General features: G+C 34.8%; 1 protein-coding gene across 1 annotated transcript in view; it reads left to right on the top strand.

Annotated features, from left to right (window-relative positions):
• The window catches only part of LOC118181469 (acetylcholine receptor subunit alpha-like), a 637159-nt gene that overhangs the window by 560501 nt on the left and 63204 nt on the right, over positions 1 to 13454 (top strand). The window lies entirely within an intron of this gene.

The following is a 13454-nucleotide window of genomic DNA, read 5'->3' on the forward strand; positions in this document are numbered from 1 at the left end:
AAAAGTGACAAAGCGGGAAAAGACGCTCTCTGCGAACGTCGATTCATACTGGAGCGAGAAATTTCAATTAAAACGTTGTTACCTACCGATTCTCTAGCAATCTCTTTGCGTGGGGAATTAGGGTAAAACCGAATCCCTATTTCTTGTTCTTAATTTTCCAGCGTACTGTCCATTGTATTTTAGCTTCCTGCACATTTATTTTTTGGTCAAAAGAGATCCCATCTGGTACTGATGCTACATGTATGCTTGATTGAATAAGAAAACCTTCATGTTATTTCAATTACCTCAACTTTAATTAAAAATCTAAATAAATCAGAAAAAGTTATCAATATTTGATTAGATTTAATTAGAATTTCAGATCATATTAAGAAAGCTATGTAGCTTTAGAGGAAGCCGAAAGTACTCTCGAGAGTTTGTGGTAGTGGTAGAAGGATGTATGACCGTCGGATCGCCCTCCAGAGTATTCTTCAAAACTGAGTTGAAGCTGAACAGTTAGCTAAGTTCTGCAATTCATCAATTACTACAGAGGTATAATTACTACTACTGTGGTACTAGAGAGAGGTTCTGGCCTAGCTTCTACCTGTAGCTGTACGCACGAACAAAAGAAAGAACTTTCTTTTTCAAAAATGGATTGTAAAATGGATTAAAAATGGACTCAAAAGGGATTTTTTGTGTCGTCTACATTTCGTCAAGATACATACTTACATACATACTTAGTATGTAACTCACACAACTCAAAAACGGTTTTGAAAATTTGTACTGTATGGAACTGCTATAGCATCTAGTTGTGCACCTTGCTTTATTATTGCAGTTGGTAATAGCAAGCGGATATATATATATACCCACACTCTTACCCGGCTTAAAAGTCCTTACCCAGGCAAGCGGTAGTGGTAGTCATATACTTCCAACTACAGAAGTGTTTCATTAAATTCATGTTTTGACAATGTCAAATAAAAAAATAATTTTCGACAAAATGCGAAATCTAACTAATTAATCTTTAACTAACTAATCTAATGCGATCTCCTGTTGCGGCACCTATATTTGAGAAACATTTATACTCGTTAAGAAAACATAAAATTATAAGAAATTTGACTCCCTTACAGTAGTTGACCGGGATATTTGTAGGGTTATTTTTATTGTAAGTAACTAGATATTTGTAACTTCAGCTTTACTATCACTTCACCGTTTCGTACCCTCACCAGAATGCAAATCAGTTTGAGAGTATTTAAGTCAAGGTTTCGGATTTTAAGTCAGAACGTGTCTTTGCCTCTGGAGGCCACTTTACTAAGTTTATGATAAGATTGTAATTCTTCGGCTGTGCGTTATTGCTGCCAACATTTAAATTTATACGCCGGTATGATGTTTTGAACCAACTTCTCGTTAAAAATCACTTTGACTACTTGGCTAGGATTAAATTCGAATTTGACTATTACTTTGCTGCAGCGCCACAAATGGTGGTTGATTTGGAAGCACAAGAAGGGCATTTTATTTTCAAATTCAGATTTGAGACAAAGGTTTTTATAAGCCTTTTTAAATGAAAACTCTGGTATTACTTTAGCGATAATTTGCTCCAAATCTGTTAGGGCTTTGACGCTAGTTCATGCTACCAATGAAGGTAGTATCAATGCGACTAAAGAATTTTGTACATTTCATTTCAAAATTTTCATATCATATTCAACATATCTTGAGACATCGGTTAATTAAGCTAGAATAATTTGAGGAAATAAGTTTAAATGAAGTACAGTAAAAAGTGTTTACGATTTAATAAACCGTATAAATAAGTCATGTGGTGTCTACATCAGATAGTTTATAATTGTTGATGGATTTAGCAGATATAAACAGAAATAGAGAAATGTTCTCTATGAGTACAACAATGTAAAAATCTTTTTATTTAAATAACAATAACTAAACTAATTCGAAAAGTAGATCCAAAGGTAAAAAATTAGTTTTATTTCCCATGCAATTAATTTGACTACCATAAAATCCATGCAAGTAACATGACGATATATATATAAGGATCAAATGTAACATTAAATAATTTATCAATAATTAGTCAATTCTTTACCTTCACGGCATTCGTGAACTGCATTTGAGAAACCAAAGAACCGCATGTGGCTAGTAAGCCTTAGTTTGGCTATGCTTGATATGTATATTACCAGAGATTACAATTGCTTCACCAGGAAGAAAAACAATTTGTAAGCTCTTATTTACTGCACATGTGCAGTATAATGAGAGAAAGACGTGATTAAATTTGCGGGTGGTTTGGGTAAACAGCGTACAGAATTGAGTACGCAGAGCTGCCACTTCTGGCAACAACAACCATTGGACAATGGCTGGTTATCGCGCCAACCTGTGTGTGGATTACAAATAAGAGTACTTCACGCCATGCACCTTCAACTTAGTTCATCAATCATAGTGGCTGCCGAGTGGTGGTGTACTAGTTTCTCTATAAACCCATAAACAGATGTTTTTAGTGGGTGATAAATTTTGAGAATTAGCTGCCTAGGGCAGTAATCTCCCTCTGAATTGAGGACAGTCACGACACCACTGGTAACATCCATACGCGCATTTCATTGTTGTTGTTGAAAGATCGCGTCACGCAGACCTCGACGATAGGGCCCAACCAGGAACCTTAGCACGTCAAAAATGTAATGGCAGCTGTCAACATTACCCGCTATTGGAACAAGAGATGCCACTGGGTACCGGGATGTGCGCGCAATGGCAATCCATACCAGAACGCCACGTGCTGAGTCGGATGAATCTTCACTTAATGCTGATGAACGTAACGTGACAATATTCGTTGTTTTTAGTGCCTTCACACACGAATGCACTCATCACAATTTTGACGCAGAACCGGGTTTCGTCAGAAAAGAAGGAATGTCGCCATTCCTATCTCCAGTATCGTCGTTCTTCTCACCAATGTATGCGCGCCTGTCTCAGCTGCAGCATTAAGGGAAGCTGCAACAATGGCCACCGTTCTGGTAGACCTTGGTGCTGCAAATGTCTTCGCATTGTCCATGCGGACACTTGTTGTTCTGCACACCAGCCAAGTCCTTGACCCAAGGTACGTGGCGTGGCTGTAGTATCCCGCAAAGCTGGCAGGACGAAATGTCTGTTGCCTCGGATGTTAGTGACCAGGACCACTGAGATCTTACATGGTGTTCAGTACGGTCCTCTTTGGCCCATCGATTCTATAATTGTTTTATCCCGACTAACACAAGCAGCGACATCGCGCAACGATAACTGCAGTCCCGCCAGGCCACAGTCCTGCCGCTGTCGAATTCCAACACGCGCTAGTAGGAATTTTTACGTCTTAGACACGAGGCATAATACGACATTTACGCAAACAATGAAAGTTCAAATGCGATTTCGAAATGAGAAACCCTCTGTGCAATCTTCCCATTTATACATTTATACACAAAGCAGGTAAGAGTAGATAGTGTTACTCTTACCTGCTTTGTGCGCAAACGCTGGCCTGTTAATCATTTGCATATCTTATCATGCAGAACCTTACGTTTGTTGCATCACGCCTTCATGGTGTAGCAGTTTTAATCACCAGCAGTGTATTTCATACAATCAGTTTATTTTTGGAGGGCGGGGACATTATTTCTTCGCGTTTAGTCGAACGAATCCAACATTTTTTTTCTGATTTCAAAATATATTTAACAGTCTTAAGAAATAAAATTCTGTGTCGATATAGAAATATTTATGTCTCCAGAAGTTAAAAACTGATCTGTATTTGTATATCAGTTGCTCATTCATATAGTATTTTCTAATGAAAAAAAATTAAAACAAAGTTATATTGTTTTACTACTAAATATTAAACTCGCATTTTATGTGAAAGGATAAAAACACTATCTAGAATTTATTTTGATATCATAGCTGTTCTGTTAGAAATTTTAGCTGTATCATTTAGCAATTCGCGTAATATAGTATATGCTTGTGTGAACTCTACATTAATTCAGTATGCATTGAACATTCGTATTTTCTATTACATGAAATATTTTGTGAAAAAATCCAGAAAATTCTAGTTTGGTTATTTGAACATGTACTTATTAAAATTAACAATATTAAGGCTGCAACGAAACTGTTAATACATATGTATTAAAATGATACAAATAATTCAAACTTGAGAAATAAAAATATGTGCATGAAATTTCATCATAAGTTTTGCGATTCAGAATAATAAATAAGTATTAGGATTTCTATAAATAATACAAATACGAAGACAGCTCGCCTCTCATAAATGGAAAATACCCTTGGTTCAAATGTGTTTCAATTCAGACACTTTACAGTTAAAATGATAGGAATCGTATTATGTTTTTTGCGTCATGTAGAACGTTTTAGGCAAAATTCGACATACCTTCTATTAAGTACTAACTCAATAATTACAGTAAATGCCTTTTCTTAACATTAAATTCGATTTTTCAGAAGATATGAATGCTCGAATTCCAACAAACAGGTTTAGGATACTTTTCCTTAATGTATTTTCACTATTCACATCGTTTAAATATATTGCGGAAACGAATCATAAATCTCTTCATTGTATTTTCTTTACAAGCGCGCATTTAAAATCGGATGAACGTATTTGAATCCTATTTAGGCTAGATATATTGTTATTTGGAAAGAATAATTTTAAATATTTAGAAAATGAATACGCATTTTTTATTTCGCTGGCTGAAAAGTAGGAGGAAAATGCAACAGATTTATTGAGATGTTCTAAAGCTAAGTATTTAATTTACATCTGAAAGGTATTTAAATGTAGCTATATATGCGGAGCAAATTGGATTTATTTTCTCATGCAGATGCATTCAAAATCCGCAATGAGAGTTCAAAGAACAACTTTTTTACAGACTTTCTGTGCACACAACGGGGCCAATTAATACTTCACATAAATTTCGATGTTACTTTTTATCAGGTATCTGTAAACCTTAGTATTATGTAAAAGTGTCATGGCTGTTACAATCCATCTTCCATTTTAAGAAAATTTTATACATTCCTGAAACAGAATTATGTAACTAAAAGCTGAGCTGCAAAACCTCAGATAATTAAAGCCTACTCAACTTATGGTATATTTCATTGCTTGTAATTCTCGTATTAAGACTTATCAGTTCTTATCAGTTAGCATGAAAAATTAATAACCAGCAAATATTCGAATAGTTCCTTATTCAAAACCTCATTATTAAATGTTTAAAATATGCAAACAGTTCTTCTTTACGCCTTGTGATAAATTAATATGACTTAGCGGGATCTTCATGGAAATTGCTGATTAGTAATTTTAAGTGCAGTAATAGAAATGACATATTGTTATTTGTCTGAGTTGAGAAGTGAAAGGAAGCTACATATTATAAGAAATTAAACGCACATAAATTTTAATAAATTTCTGATATGATTGCAAAGAGAATAAATATCAATGGTGGAAATCAAATGGTGACATAGAAGCATAATGAGCCATAAATAAAAATATTTTCTTCTCTTTAGTTCCATATCAGTATGTTTCTTTCTTGATTCCTTATGAAAGAGCTAATATTTTAAAAGGTATTTTCACCCTCCTTCCGGCATGCCTTTGTGGTCCAACGATAGCATACTCGGCGCGTATTCGAGAGGTCCATGTTCGAGTCCTGACGAGGGCATTGCTCATGTTTCACGTCTCCTGCTTAAAAAATAAACTAATGACTCAACAAATTTTAATTTTTTTGAGTAAATGTCAAAAGATTTACTGCACGATTCATGTAACACCTAGTACAAGTTTTGAGACTGCCTAGTCTGTCTCAATACTTAAAGAGATATACTTCATAGACTTAACGATACCATGACTTGATCCTTCTCTTGCGTCAGCAACAAAAAGGAAGGAAGAAGTACAGAATAGTTCAAGAATGCAAAAGATGTCTCTATTAACAATCCGAAAATATATCTTATCCATAGACAGTGAGTTTGAATTCACTTCATTTTAAATTATTTCTGCATATTTTTGTCGGTAACAATTTTTTAGTAATAAACGTAAAAATTACACTCTGAAATATATCTTCAATAAGCACGCAGTTTACTTAAACACGGCAAAGAACACAAAATCTATCTTTCTTAAGAGAGACAGACATTCATAGAGGATTTTCAAAGCAGCATTCCTACAGCTAGCTTATTTGACGGGATTGTAGTTTAATCGAACTATAAATATCCAGCAAACTTTGCCCCTGCTGAGTTCAAAAGCGAAGGAAGATCTTAAAATAAAAATCATGTTTTAGTGCTATCTTCCAATGGCAATGATACAGAATTCAGGGTGCCCATAATTCATTGAGCCTAAAATGATATATTTTAAATAATACAGAATAAGAGATAGGAAAAAAGACTGACTGAATTTTATTTAGCAATTCAAATAATATGATATTAATACACTTCAGCATGAGAACCATTAGTTGCTCAGACCATATCAAGTCTTTTCTCGATTTCCCTCCCGACATTATTAAGTTCATTTGCGGAGTCACGGTAGTAGTTGCCGTTGTTGCGGTTCGATTTTTTCATTTTTTGATATCGTGAATCTCTGCAGCATAAACTCAGTTCTTCAGATGTCCCCAGAGTTCGAGTAGCGTGACATCTGGAAAACGGAGTGGCCATGAAGTTAGTCCACTCCTACCAAAACCATCAGTCGGGGAATGCTTAATTGTCTGTTCTCATACCATGTGTCAAATCTATGCAAAGACTGCATTAAACCAGACAAACATATAACTTAAGAGCATGATTGATTAGTTTGGCATGAATGGTCCTGGAGGAAAGATTTGCATATTATAATTAATATCACAGTACAGTCATATTCATAGGTGGCAGAAAGAATATCAAGCTTCATAATTTTTTTTCGTTTATGATTCAAATGTCCGGTGCAGTTAATGCTTTGGTCCCCAGAGATTTACCGTGGCACACCGTAGGTTCTCTGCTTACTATTCCATTGACACTAAATGCTGAATGTTACACAAATTTATCAATTTACATTCTCTCTCCCTATCTTCAGGAGCAATTTTTAGCAAGAAAACACAATTTACTATCAGGCTTTTATTAGGACTACCAACTAATTATGGACACTAACAATGGATTTGTACACTGGAGCTACATTTACAGATAACCCGATTAAACATTAAAGGGAGATACTAGAACGGGACGCAAGAGCTATTAATTCTCTTGTTAAGAAACATAGATGCTGCTGTAGACATAGATTACACTACATATAAAAGATATCTTAAAGCATAACTAATCTGTTCTAGGCTTATTTTAGCATCGCTTCCACAGAAAAGGTGGACAAACACATTGTTTCTCAATTCAGAATTTTTAAAGCTCCTGTGCTGTATTGTTGTATATGTATTGTATATACTATGTAGCATTTGCGTAAGAATTACTTGGGTTAGGGAACTTAAGTTTTCGATTCAATAAAACATTCAGTTACGAACAATATGTTAAATATTTTTTTCCTTTAAGTGCAGTAGTTTTCTTAAACAACTTTCAAATAGAATGAACATATATTTTCAATATTTTATGCTTCATCAATCATTTCAGAACTTGATTTTAGAAAATGCATCATCGATCACTTTAATGTGAAAAAACTGGGTTTATATGCCATAGATAGGCTTTAATCCGGAGCAGTACTTCATCATTAAACAAAATAAAAAACCTGAATCTAAAGTGCCTAAAATATGCAAAAAGTAAAAAGTTAACGAGTCTTTCATCACGTATCTTACGAAGTGACTTAAGGCAAAGAATATTTTTATTTAAGATATACGAAGAAAGGTAAGTATCTAAGCTTTGAAACGATTTGGGAAACTAATACATATGACGTTATATCCTTTAGTTAAAAATATATTTTAAAAACAACTTTATGTATATTATTTAAAGAGTGAGAAGGCGATGGCGGACATGTTTGTTTACATTTCAAACTTGGCAAAATAGCGGATTTATTGCCAATCTAGAGAAACTAAGCTTCGCAACAACAAAGATAAAGCCTTCTTTTATTATTGCGAATTAAAGCATGTTTAATCTATTCTGGAATTTATTCGAGGAAATAAGCGTTTAAGATTTACTTCGTAACTTTTAATATAGATATTTTGAGTTTTTATGTATTTTTGCCTTGTCGGGAAGTGAGAACTGAATTAATTGAATAAGAAATACTGAATCGTCTGTGAAAAACTGTTTCTTTTTTGTTTTGTTTGCCTGATTTCTTTTATACATCGTTTTAGATTTATTATAGTATTTGAATAGAACATGTGGCAATGATTAGATAATTCTTCAAATGATATAGATTTATATGCATTCTGAGTTATAATATGAACGAAATGTTACGTTCTTAAGGGAGCCTAGCGCCAAAGTGTCGCTATGGTAAACAAATACTAGAGTGAATTTTAAAAAATGCATTTATTCTATTGTGGTTTATGCGCTGTCGGCGAAGTAGATTTAATTCAATCCAATAAGTTTAAATGAAATGCAAGAAAAATGCGTGTAATTTAATATTCCGTACAAGGAAGTCATGTGGTGTACACATCAGATTTTTTAGTCCAAAGGGCTTTGTCCCTAAAGGACTGCTGTTTTCGATTTGCGATTTTGCGTTGGTTCACTTTAAATGTCCGTTCACTTTTCAAACTGTTGCCACTAAATGTTAGAGTCCTGCATTTTATTTGAAGAAATTAAATGAAAAATCTGCATAAACGTATGTATGTTTCTGGCATCGAATTTTTGATTAACAAACTCAAGGATTTCAAAGCGAGCAATGGCAACGTTGTACAGAAAAAATATTTTTACCTCCAGCGCGCAAGTCTCTATATTGGAAATTCTAAAGATATGCTCATTTTAAAACTACTTTGCGATATTGCCGTTGAACTGAATTTTATGGTTTAAGGGCGAAGATCATGATTTAATAAATAAATATAACACACAAATTATTAAAGAAACGCCTCCTTGGACATAATTTAAAATCTGAAACCTTTCAGTTTTTTTTCCAGTGTATATTGTGTTGATGGACATCTGCAGAAAATAGGAACATTGCCCTTTCGGGAAAACTAAACACTGCTTAGCTAGTGGCAAATGAACGTCTTGTTGCTACAGGATAGCAGATCTCCCGAAAATCTGTAGTCAGACGTTTAGGAGAAGGACTACTATACACCGGAGATCTATTATGTGTTTTCCATTGTTTAGCCAGCACACTACCGAACGTTGCAATGGTGTCGTGACCATCACGATAGGATTGAACAGGATGGGCTCTCAGATTAGAGTAGCTTCAGTCTGTCATCTTCTTATAGACTCCAACTGATATGGGGTGAGAGTGGTTCTGCTTATCGTTCAGAAAATATCCAGGAAAAGGACCGATATCCGAGATGCAGTAGCATGGTGTGGGACGGCATCATGGTTAATGACCGCACGTCCTTGTATGTGCTTGCAACTGGGACTCTGACCAGCCAATAATACATTGATGCAGTTTTATTACCTCATGTTCTCCTTTCACGTGGTGCTTTTAGTGATAAATTTGCTATTTTAGTGTAGTGTTTGCACTTGCGCTACACTATCTGGATCGTTTTCGGTATTTATTCCTGAGCGAATTAAAAACTTTTCAAGGACTGTTGGGTTGTCTACTGACAACCATAATTCTTCTGAATTAGAATCATCCGAATCCCGGCTTCAATCAGAACTGCTTGAAATTCTGTGTCAGAAAAACATCCTAGGGCGTCACATAATTTCTTCGTCATTACAATCATCATCTGTAAGCGTGTTTTCGTAGGAATAATTCGACAAACTATCTACATACAGTTCTTCATCGTCAGTTTCTATTCTATCGTGGTCTATTTTTAGGAATTTAATCTTAAGTTATTGTATAAAAAATCCGTTTGTCACTAAAAAATTCACTAACGATAATAATCCACCGATAATTCGTACAAAATGAGCTCTGTTGTTTCTCGCGCTTAAATAACAATCTGCACAAAAAGAGTTTAGTCGTCTCCCGCACTTTAATAACAATATTCAGAAAACATGTTTAGTCGTTTCCCGCTCAAGATGTGTTAAAACAGCTCATTTATTTTGCAATAATATTAAGTTAAAGCGGACTTCCGCTGTAAAAGTTAATATTTATAATAGTAAAATAAAATCAGAATTATATGGTTAGTCCCAAATTATAATTAGAATAATTTTCTAAATTTTGATAAAATTATTAATAAAGAAGATTCTTAGGTCAAAATGTAGGCGAACAATTCATCTTCCTTCAATAGTATTGCCTAAATCATAAGAAATATTTATGAAGTGAACTAAGTTAACTGTTGTATAGAAGAAAAGTAAGTGATACCTTGACTTATTCTATAGAGACTATACAGGCTTGGTGACTTCACAAAACAAAAATATATTAAAAATAATCTGAAACTTTAATCCTAAGCTGTATAGAGGAGGGGAGGAACTGTTTGATTAGTCTAACCCACTTTACATTTAATAAATATTCCTTGAATCAATTAACTCAATCAAATCCAAATTCACACTTAATACTACTTAACCTGAAAAAATTAAGAATGTAAGTCTTCGCTTGTGCTCGGTTGGAAAAAGAATGATATTTCTCTAACAAATAACCATCATTTAAAGTTCAGAAACCATCATTCAGAAACCTCACAAATACCAGACAAGAAATATTCATACTGCCATCAAATCAGTTCCTAAAAAAAATCAAGAGTTTAAGTACAATCCTGGCACCTAAATTCATTTTTAACACTATTTTTTAACATTCCGTAGCTCACAAATTAAGCTGGTGAAACAAATCTTTAATCCTTCATTCACAGACCTTAAAATAACTGGTCATTATTTAAAATTTTCTAATCACTTCTTAGTTTACATATATAAAATAAATTATTATTACTTTTATTGAATTAGAGAAGGCAGAGAAGAAAAATTAAATAATCCCTCACAGATTTTTCGGAATATGCAATCTTGAGGAGAGTGCCCAAATTTCCTACTCACGGAGGAAGTCTATTTCGTTGAACCAACACCTTAAAAAACGTTAAACTATCACTCGCACGTTGAAGTTATATACGAATTGCTAGAAAAAGGGTGAAGAACTTTTTATACTATCAACTGCTGGAAGGAGTGAATACCATTCATCTAAACTCTGTTGCTGAAGTTTGTCAATATCGCAGATCATTCACGGGTGGGAGACAAATTGAAAGATCTTTAGTGTCCAATCCAATATTCTGGAAAAGGGACGGAGACCATTTTTCTGGTAAAATACTTTCGGAAGCGTCCATTATTTTCAGAAACAATAGATGCCGGATACTAATGACCAATACTTCTAAATGTAACGTCCGTAGTTCAGGAACCGCTTCGAGAATTTCCAGGAAGACATCTGTGCCAGGAACCGCATGTACTGGATACTAACGACAAATACTTGTATCTGGAACGCTTCTGTAAGTCGGGACCCGCTTCGAAAAAGTCCATTTATCGTGTTCGAAAGAAACTATCCGGAAATTTAGGTGCAGAGATAAAATCCGTTTGTAATCATCTCGCGGGACAAAAAAAGCTCCTTAACCCATGGTAAAGAAACACGCAGCTCCTGCCCTCAGGCGCAGGCAGCCAGCAGCAGGTCAAATGCCCTCCGATCTCTTTAAACGAAACTTTACATCTTAAAAACTCAAAAATTTCTCACCTAAACACCCATACAAGCCCCGACGAAAACTCAGTTTCTCCACCCACTGAAAACTACAAGCCGAAAAATTAAACATAAAATTAAACTTGATCACCCGAGAATTTCTCTTCGTTATTTTTATTTTTGTTGAAAGAACTTTACTCCCCCTCGACAAGTCGAAATAGAGGTGCTGCACAAAGACCTGCTGACCAGCTGGAGTCAGTGAGTCACTCTCTGAGTGACCAAATTGTGAACCCAGCGCTTATCGTCTTCTCTGAGTGAGAAACCAAATTTCGATTCCCAGCTAACAAGCAGAAAAACAAGAGATACGAATCAATGCTTCCCCTTAAAATGAAATCTACAGACGCCCATCCGTCCGAAAGAAACTCATTTATTCAACAGTTGCAGCATTCACAAAGAAAGTGAAGAAAGAGACGCCTATTAAATCTTCCTTTGACCACCCAGTAAACAAACCCCCGCAGAGCGAAAGTCCTCTTGGGTATCTTAAAATGCTATTCACAAAGCAGTCGCTTCCGTCCAGAAGAAGTGCTCCTTAGCTTTGTTAGAAGAACCCAACCAATGAAAGAAATAGAGGTAAAGATTTTAGCTGTCAAAAATATATTAATCAACTACGCTCTTTGCAAGTTCAATTTAAGTAAAATACCTAAATAGTGATTAATTAAATAACATAAGCACAGTTAAAAATTCACGGCATAACATAACTGTGATACTAATGATCTTTATATAGAAGTAGTTATTTGAAAGGCGATCAACGTATAATTTTGTATAATTTTTTAATCTGTCTTCGTTTATGTTAGCTGTATGACAACCAATAAAAGAGAAGAAATTTTATGATACAGAGTGAAAGAAAAGGAATTACAGTCATTGAACAGAGCATCTTCTAGCAATATTTTTAAGCAGCTAAGCGCAAGATGAGTAAAGAGAAGTGCATTCATATTACTCAAGAATACCTCATAGAAATAGCAACAGCGAATGTTTGCTAATAACTCTCTCATGGAAAACTTTGCCATCGAATTTCTTTGTTTATTTTTCGTGGTAGTTGTATGAGATACCTGATTAAAACATATAACTGCAACTTTAAAATACGATATTCTAACGCCTTTAGAACTGATAGATAAATATCATGTTTCTTCTAATTTGAAAAGAACACGCATAGAAGGTACGATTTCTTCCTCCTAAATTTCTTCCTCCAAGAAGTCTATCTATCCTCTTGACTCATACGCAAAAATAAAAAAAAAGAAACTTTACTGTATACGGAAGGGGGGAGAGATACGGTGGTGTATTTAATTATGGCAAAGCACACTAGGGCTATCTGCCTATGGGGAGGGATGCCTTTCGTGGAGGACTTTCTAAGGGAAACTAGCTCGTATATACGTTACACATGGGGAAAACCACGAAAACGCCCATGCAGCCAGCCCGTTCGCGGGATTCAAACCTCGGACCGAACTACCAGTGTTCAGCGTCTTTACCGCTCGGCCGCTGGTGGGCGGGGGAGAGATACGATAATTGAATATAAAATTTAAACTGAATTCTGTTCCCAGCACTTTCACCTACCAATAGTCATAGAAGAACATTTGATCAAATTTCAGCTAAGTGTAATAGACGTAAAAGTAAATTTTAATTTTTACTTCTGTGGTAGAAATAATTGGACTATGCTCAATATTTCCACTAAAGTGTTGTGGGCACTTGTTACATCAAGAAACGGTAAATTATTTTGTTGGTTATATTCGATACTAAAATATTATTCGATTAAATTAAAAAAATATAATTTAATTGATGGCAAATTTTATGAATTAGGCAATCT

Source organism: Stegodyphus dumicola, chromosome X1 (assembly GCF_044657685.1).
Source record: "Stegodyphus dumicola isolate Sdum_Otavi_A_Nest chromosome X1, ASM4465768v1".
In the NCBI taxonomy this organism is placed as follows: domain Eukaryota; kingdom Metazoa; phylum Arthropoda; class Arachnida; order Araneae; family Eresidae; genus Stegodyphus; species Stegodyphus dumicola.